Consider the following 8,925-nt stretch of genomic DNA (forward strand, 5'->3'; position numbering starts at 1 on the left):
ACTATCTGTAACTCCAGTTACAGAGGGTTCGATTGCCCTCTTCTGGCCTCCACAGGCATTGCATGCACATGGTGAACTTACATATATGCAGGCAAAACACTCAAACACATAAAAATACAAATAAATACATTTTGTCTTTTTGAGACAGGGTCTCCCCATAGCCCCAGCTGTCCTGGAACTCACTATGTAGACCAGGCTGGCTTTGACTCACGGAGATCCACCTGCCTCTGCTTTTACACTTAATCACAACCGATGGAAAATTTATTTGTTAATGCTATTATGTCTCATAATTATTTAAAAAAAGAAAAGAAAAAATGAGGATGTAAAAGATGTTAAAAAGATATGGGAATGGAGATATTTTCCAAAATAGGAAAAATGAGAACTCCTAAGCAAATGGGGAATGGAGATATTTTCCAAAATAGGAAAAATGAGAAAGCCTAAGCAAGTGATGAAAGTCTGTGTAGGTTTATTATGATATATAAAGGATGAGACAAAAATAATATACTCATAATCTTAAATTTTCTTTGGTCATAGTTTAGTCAACTAGTTTAAGGAACAAAATATATATCTAGTCAATGTTTATCTGAGAATATTTGGATTTTTTACCCAAGCTTTATCTACATAGCACATGATAATTAAAAGTACCAGACTGGTGGAACTAACCTTATTGGATGTTTGACAGCCATACTTTAAGGCCTATACTAATGTAGTCAGAGGGACTTAAAGCATAGTTTTTTGCCCTTTGCCCTCCAAGGTTGGCCAAGTGCCAAGGGACTATGGCACATCTCTCAAAATGTCCTTTAACTGTGGTGAGTCACCTGTCCTCTTGTTCAGGGAGGACATGGAGACCCCACCAGATGGACTTGAACCAGTGTCCAGCCTACAAAGAGGAGGGTCAACTTAGAGGAAACATCTCATTCATACTTCCAAGTGAAGCCAGCCATGGTCGAGCAGGACCTTTGACTTATCTTCACATAGATGGAACTGGTAAAAGAAAGGAGCCAGGACCATGTGACCTCTGAGGAACAGAATCTAAATTTCTTGAAGTGAGTTGTCAGAGATGATAGAAAGAATGATTTCTTCTACTTCTACATCCTTATTCCCAAACACATGAATTCTAGCCTCCAGAGAAATGGTACTATTATTTTAACCTCTGATTTGAAGCATACACCCCAAACCTTCCTGTTCATTATATCCCTGTAATTGAAACTGAGCCTGTAGTCATCCAATCCACAATTACAAGAATGATGTGGCAGTGAAATTAGTGGGTATGAACACATTGTCACACTTTATTTGCCATTTCGTAAGTTAAATGTGGTAGCATAAAGAAAACAAGGCATTAGAAGAAATTGCCTGTTTAGAACATATAGCCAATAATTTGATGAGGAAAAATGGACTGTCTCCATATTGGAAGGGATCTAATAACAAAGGCACAGGCCATCCCCTCTAGAGCGAAGTTCAACACTGGTTTCTGTTATGGGAGCCTGGACATTGAACAGTGACAGAGCCAGCTCAGTCTCACTGTGTCAGATCAGTCCCTACTATGAGAGCAATGAGACAGGCACAGAGTGATTCTGGCTTACCACTTCACCTTCAAGAGCCTCTCCACAATGAAATGTTGTCTGGTAGGTATTCATATGATGAAAGGATTTCCTGTCCTTACGTGTCCTTATAAGGTTCCCTTACTGCCAATCCTTGTGTTACATTCTTTTAAAATCCTTGACCAACAGGTCAAGGTTTTAGTTGATGCCCATGTAGATGTAAATAGAAACCTGAGGCCACCTTCTGGTGTCATAAGTGAACAACCAATATCACTACTTAAGCATCTATGTGTGGGGGCAGGGGCTGGGGAGATGACTCAGAGAGTATAGTGATTGCTGTGCAAACATAAGGACCTGAGCATCCTAGTATCCATGTCAAAACTGGTCATCGTGGTGCATGCCTATGAACACGTGCTTATGAACCCAGCACTGGGAGTCAAGACATGTCAATCCTTGTGGCTTGCTAGCTAGCCAGCTTAAACCAAAGTGAGAGCTCTAGTTTCAGTAAGAAACCCTGTATCAATCAATCGATTAATCAATCAGTCAGTAACATTGAAAAGTGATTGAAGGATGCACCTGACATCAACCCTTAGCCTCTACACATACCTATACATGTGAGCTTACCTGCATGCACACACAAGCCAAAAAGGAAAAAAAATCTACCAGAGATGGTTTTCCTCCAGTACGGTCTTTCAGGACCACTGGAATTGTAACTATAGTGCAACGGTCTTCACATCTGCTTAATCCTGCATACCACAAGGCCTACACAGAAGTCAAGCACAGATTTCTTCTTCCCAGTCACATGATCAGAAGGTACATCCCATAAGGTCTGGGAATGAATTCATATAGAGCAGGCAACCTCCTGGGAATGGGTGCTGAATGAAAGAGTCCATCCTTGAATTACTCTAATTTCAATCAATCATTTACGCTCTGTTGCACATTCCCAACATTATGCATGTGGGGAGAGGGGGTCTGATAATATTCAATTCATTATAGCCGTCTCTGGTCATGTGATTGTTTGCCCACTTTTTTTTTTTTCAGAGTCAGTGTAAGGGATTGAATGGTGGCCCTCTAAAAAGATAAGTCTCCCAGAGGCCAGGAACATGGCAGTGTTGGGAAGAAGCATTTTTGCAGACTTCATTAAGAATTATAAGAAGAGATGTTATCCCACATGACTGGATGTGCTCTCTGAGTCCATTGACAGGCCCTTAAAGAGACAGAAGAGGAGAGAGTCTGAGAAGGACATGTGAAAACAGAGGCAGAGGCTAGTTATATTGTCATGAAGCCAGAAAGCCCTGGAGCAGCAGAAGCTGGAAGCACAGGAACCATTCTCCTTTGGGGTATTCAGAGAAGAGTGTCACCCTGTCAACAGCTGATTACAAAAATTTAGACTCACTAAGGCGACAGAATAAATTCCTGTTGTTTGAAGCCATTGGTGACCATTTGTTACTATAGTCATAGGAACTACTGTAGCCAGGCATTCAGTTTCCGCAAGGCCATAGCTAGGCAGAAGATGCTTGACAGGAGAATAGTAGTTTGCAGAAGAGTCATGGTTATAGTCATGATTATAGTCTAGGCTCCAGTGATTGATGCCAAGATCTTCTAATTGGGTATGGCTAAAGACAGGCAGAGGAAGGCTGATTGCTCAACATATGGATGGGGAAAAAAAAGAGATACTTCCTCAAGTAATAAAAGACCTGGGGGAACTTGAAGACTCACAAGTCATTCTTCTGTCCCATCATCCCCATCCTATATCTTAGGGACTCATTTCTTGGTCAGATGCGCTTTTATATTATTATATGAGATTAAGCAGTGTCACACATTTACTGATGCAGTAACTTGTCTCTCAGGGGTAATCCATTTTCCCCAGAGTCAATGTTGAGAGTCAGTCCTGAGTGCATTTGAATCCTTAGTACCTGCACCTTCTATTTTACCAGCTTTCAAATCCTTAGCGATCTATTCAGTCTAGAGAACATGGATGAATAGCCCATGTGTTTAACCACAAATGATCTTTAATCATATTTGAACTGAGGAGGAGACATTCTTTTTAAAATACCTTGAGACAGATACATTCGTCCTAAAACTAGCAAAGGTAAGAGATTCTTTAAATATCTCCAAAGAGACCATTTGATGTTCCCCCTATGCCCTGGGTGGATCATTCAAGGACAGGTTGTCCTTTTCTCCAATTTTACTTTCTAGGATTTCATATGCTACAGCCCATGGCATGATCTATGTAATCTAAGTCACCTGAAAAAACAATGGACAACATGATCTCCCAATGCCTTCCTGTCATCTGTGCGCCATCCTTTGCAGCAGCTGTCAATAATTTGAGTAATGTTATTCCTCCACATCCCTCGTTATCCATTTCACCCTGGCGAGGAGAGTATCTGTGCCCTCATCAAATATGTGAGCAATGTAATCCTGGCATCTCATTCTGAGGATCTGCTTTCTGGAACAAAGCCTGGTTTCACTTACTAGATCAATCTTGTTCCCAGGAGCAAACAGATGCCACAGCAGAAGGTATAATTAAAGGCAGCTTAATGAAAGAGCATTTATAAAACTGAAGGCAAGGCTGTGCTAAACTAACAAGAAATGATAATGCACCTGGACTAGTAAGAATGGAACACTGTTAACTGCCCTAGGACCTGAAGGTGCAGGAGCGATCTCAGGGAGGGCTGAGGGTGTGGATGAAAGCCAGCTAACAGGACTTGTGGTTTGGATACAGGACTCCAACCACTGCGAAATACGGTAACGGGAAGGAAACTAGGGCACTATGTGCCCTGACCTCCCATCAAACCAGTGGACAAATGCAACTAGAAGCCAAAAGAAAGGGAGCCAGTCAGTTGACAGAGCCCAGGAGCTCAGCTCCACAAGGTACACACCAGGAAGGAGAGGGCTGGGTAGTGGATCAAGAGGGAAAAATCAAGATTTCTGTAGAAGCAAGGCATTTACACTGAGCAGCAATGAGAATAAAACAGAAAGAAAAAAAAAAAAAAAACCCTGTGTACCTTTACCATTATAGCTGGATCTGAAATGTCCCCACAGGCTCATGTTTTGAATCCCCCATTCCCTGCTTTGGGTGCTACTTTGACCTGGCTGGTGGAAGTAGTCTACTAGGGGCAGTACTATGAAGGTTATGCCCCCTCTGGAGCTTGCCCACATTGTTCTCCACTTCCTGTCTACCACAGTGGTGGAGAAGGCACAAAGTCCTGCTGCCACAACTTTCTTCATCTCTTCCCCACCACAGTGGACTAAAGCTACAACTCAATAAAAACCTTTACTCCCTTAAGTTGCTTCTGCAGTGTTTTGCCTCAGTGACAAAACTAATACAATAGCAATAGTCTGTAAGTCAGTCCTCTGGTCTGACATAGTTGCTGATTAGATAATTAATTACCTAAGCACGAGGGTCAAGCCCCATGCCATGCTCATGGCTGACTAAGTGTCTCAGGGAGCACTTTTCTCTTATTAAAGAGACTTCCAGGGACTTAGAAGCTATGTATGATTGAGAATCATCACATATGGATCTGATTCTCAGTTCTGACATTTACAACCTGTGTGACACTGGGCAAGTTACTTGGTTACTTTGAACATGAGTCGCCCAGTCAGTAATTTTGACTAGCAACCACCCTAACTAAATATTTCAAAGAGTAAATGAGACAATGGAAAGTTCTTAACAGGGTTTTTCACACATGATAAATATCCTTACATGTACCTCTTTCTATTATTGACCTTTCTCTTGTAATGTTGTAGCCACCAATTCAAGCATATTTCTGACATTTTATTAGAAAGTGGCAATCCAAGTTCCAACAATCAGCTTATAAAACAAAAACCTTTTAAACATAGCTTATTTTGAAGAATGACTTGTACTTAAATGAAACTTTCAAGGGCTTGCCTTGCCAGTTTTGTGATACATGCCTGTAATTCCAGCACTTGGTGGGGGTAGAGAAAGGATGATGAGGAATTCAAGATCATCCTGGCTACATTGCAAGTTCAAGGCAAACCTGGGCTACCTGAGATCCTGTCTCAAAACACACACACATACACACACACACACACACACACACACACACACAAGAATGGGTTGATGATGGTATTTCAACAATGGTAGGATTGCTATAATACGGATCAAATCAGTTTATCCTGCAAAAAATATATAATATTTTTAAGTATTTTATTTATTATTCTTATTTTATGTGTATATGTGTATTGCCTGCATGTATGTAAGTGTACCCATGGAGGACAGAAGAGGGTGTCAGAGCCCCTGGAACTGGAGTTACGGACAGTTGTTAGCTGCCCTGTGGGTGCTGGGATTCTAACCTGGGTCTTCTGCAAGAACAGCCAGTACTCTTAACTGTTGAGCCATCTTTTCAGCTCCAATATATAGTTTTATAAGAAACTCTCCATAATTAAATGGAGCCCTCAAATCTTTGCCTATAGCATAAGGAAAATACACAGAATCTATTAACCACAGTTAACACTAACAATCAGAGTGGGGCTGGAAATCTATGAGCAGAGAAAGTAGACACATACTTTTCTACATATTGAAAAACTGCCTAAACTTTTTGTAACAAATATGCATTTATTCTGTCTATTATTTTGGTTTTTATTTTATTCATTTGTTATTATTATTGGAGGGGGCACACTGAGACAGGGTCTTGCTATATAACCCTGATTGACCTGGTACTCGCTGTGTAATCCAAAATGGCCTTGAATTTGAAGCAATCCTCCTGCCTCAGCTTTTCAAGTGTGGGTATTATCAGCACAACCCATCTTACTCAGCTCTCTACCTGTTAGAAATATTTAAATTTCTTATGTGGTTCAAGTACAAGGCAAAGGGTCAAAGATAAGAATAAATAAAATAACTGCCATAAGGAACAGTAATTATCGATACAAAACGATATATAATAATATGATGTAAGGATCATTTACTTACCAAAGAGAAAAGTCTGTTAATGATTTAGAATATGTAATGTGAATGAATGCCCTAGCCACTCTGCCATACCACAGGCTCCAGGGTGCTATTCCTGTTTATCTTCCTTTATCCTTAACACCTAAAGTAATATATGTTATATACTCAGCAGTATATAAGTGAGTTTTTTAAAATTGAGACATGGAGTGGTACTGCTGAAGAAAACACAGCTAAATTGTTGTGAGACTTTGCAACTTCTTTGAATCTCGGTTTCCCAGTCAATAAAATATTGAATTGCTAATGCCAATACCTGAGAAACTATAATATAAACTGTAAAGTGTCAAAAAAATGGGGGAACTGAAATTGAGTCTCTAGATCTTCATTGTACCAAGTAGGACTCTAAAAGTCATGATTTACTACTACTGTTATTTCATGTACAAAGAGTTATTTTAATGCTAAATGTGTGAAGGGCTAATTCAGAATGAAGAACAGTCCTTCCTAAGAAAGAACAACTTGTAACTTTGTACCACTGTGCACACACACACTTGCATATGTGGACATATGGATGCTCACAAAATTGTTTGATAAATTTAATAAAGCATCTCAGAAATTTTTGAATAAGAGGGCATAAAATCTACAGTACCTTTATCTATAGGATTTTATAAATGCGTTCTTATTTTCACATTTTTCCTGAATGATTTTTTTCAGAATAAAACATTCTTACTTATAAAAAATAATAAACTAAACGAAGTTGTCGTGCATGAAGCAGAAAGTAAAATCCACCCCAAACTTCTCTACTCCTACTTCCCAAGTTAGCCATGATTATACTGTGGCACACTGTCTCTCAGGCTGTCTTGCACATATGAACACATGGAAATAGATTTTCTAAGAAACCATCTATCAACTTGCAAAATAGAGAGCTACCTTAATTCTATCTCCCCTCCCCTGAAGGCCTCCCCCATGGCCTCTTAACTGGTTTCCTGGTTTCTATGGGTTTTCCAACTGAAATACATATATTAAAGATTCACAGCTAACACCTACATGTGATAGAAAAAAGTGCAATGTTTGTCCTCCTGGGTCTGGGTTACCTCAGGGTGATTTTTTCCAGTTCCATCCATTTACCTGCAAATTTAATAATTTCATTTTTCTTAAAAGCTTAATAGTATTTCATTGTATAAATTTACCACATTTTAGTTATTCATTCATCCATTGGTGGACCTCTAAGTTGTTTCCATTTACTAGTTATTGTGAATAGAGCAGTAATGAACATGGATGAGCAGGTATCTCCATAGTAGGATATAGACTCCTTTGGGTATAGGCCCAGGATTGGCATAGCAAGATCACATGGTAGATCTATTTCTAGCTTTTGCAAGGAACGCCATGCTGATTCCTATAGTGGCTGCACCAGTGTGCACTCCCACCAGCAGTAAATGTCCCCCTTTCCCACATCAACTCCAGAATTTGCTGTCATTTATTTTGTTTGTTACTTTTACCTTAGCCATTCTGGTGTAAGATAAATCTTGAAGTAGTTTTAATTTTCACTTTCCTGATAGCTTAGGGGTGTTGAAGGTTTTTTAAAACATTTCTCAGCCATTTGCATTTCAGTTTTGGGGAATTTTATTTATGTCTTTGCCCTGATTTTTTTCCCACTGTGTACTTTGTGACTTTAATTTCTTTACAGCGCTTTTTTAGAAGAAGCATTTCATTACATCTTTAAAAATATTTTATTTATTATTTTTGTTTTATGTGCATGTATGTAAGTGCATCCGTGTCATGCAATGCCCATAGAGGTCATAGAGATCAGAAGAAGACATCAGATCCCCTGGAACTGGAGTTACACATGGCTGCTAGTCACCATGTGGGTGCTGGGAACCGAGTCCAGGTCCTCAGGCAGAAAAGGGCAAGCGAAAGTAGAAGCAATATGTTTGAATTAAGGCATGAATGGTTCTCATTAGGTCTCATCAGCAAGAGTAGCCAGTGCTCTTAACCGTTGAGCCGTCTCTCCGTCCCCCTTTGCCCTGATTTTTATAATCAAGTTGTGTGTTTTCTTGATGTTTACCTGTTCGCTTGTTTTGTGTGTTGTTTGTTTTTTAGTTCTTTACATATTCTAGATACTAACCCTCTGTCAGATATGTAGCTGGTAAAGAGAACTATCTTAAAATAATTAACAACCAAATAGAATGTCAACAATTTTTAGGGAGAATATTTGCTGGGTCAGTTGAAAAGAGTGGCTTTTCATCATACATTTAGCATAACTTGGTAGGAAACTTGAATGTGAATGTTTTTCCAGTCTCAATAGGCAACCCATCTTGTGAGGTATAAATAAGATCCCGTTGTGTCAAAGACTATATGGGAGTAGTCAGAGGTCACCTGTTTATTTGAACTAAAACTGAAAAAGGATCAGCAGAGTTACCCACTAAGGGCAGAGCTGAAGAGAAAGAAAGCAAGGTCTTAAAGTGGTGTAATGATTTGTGT

Source organism: Nannospalax galili, unplaced genomic scaffold (genome assembly GCF_000622305.1).
Source record: "Nannospalax galili isolate Female #2095 unplaced genomic scaffold, S.galili_v1.0 scaffold629, whole genome shotgun sequence".
In the NCBI taxonomy this organism is placed as follows: Eukaryota; Metazoa; Chordata; class Mammalia; order Rodentia; family Spalacidae; genus Nannospalax; species Nannospalax galili.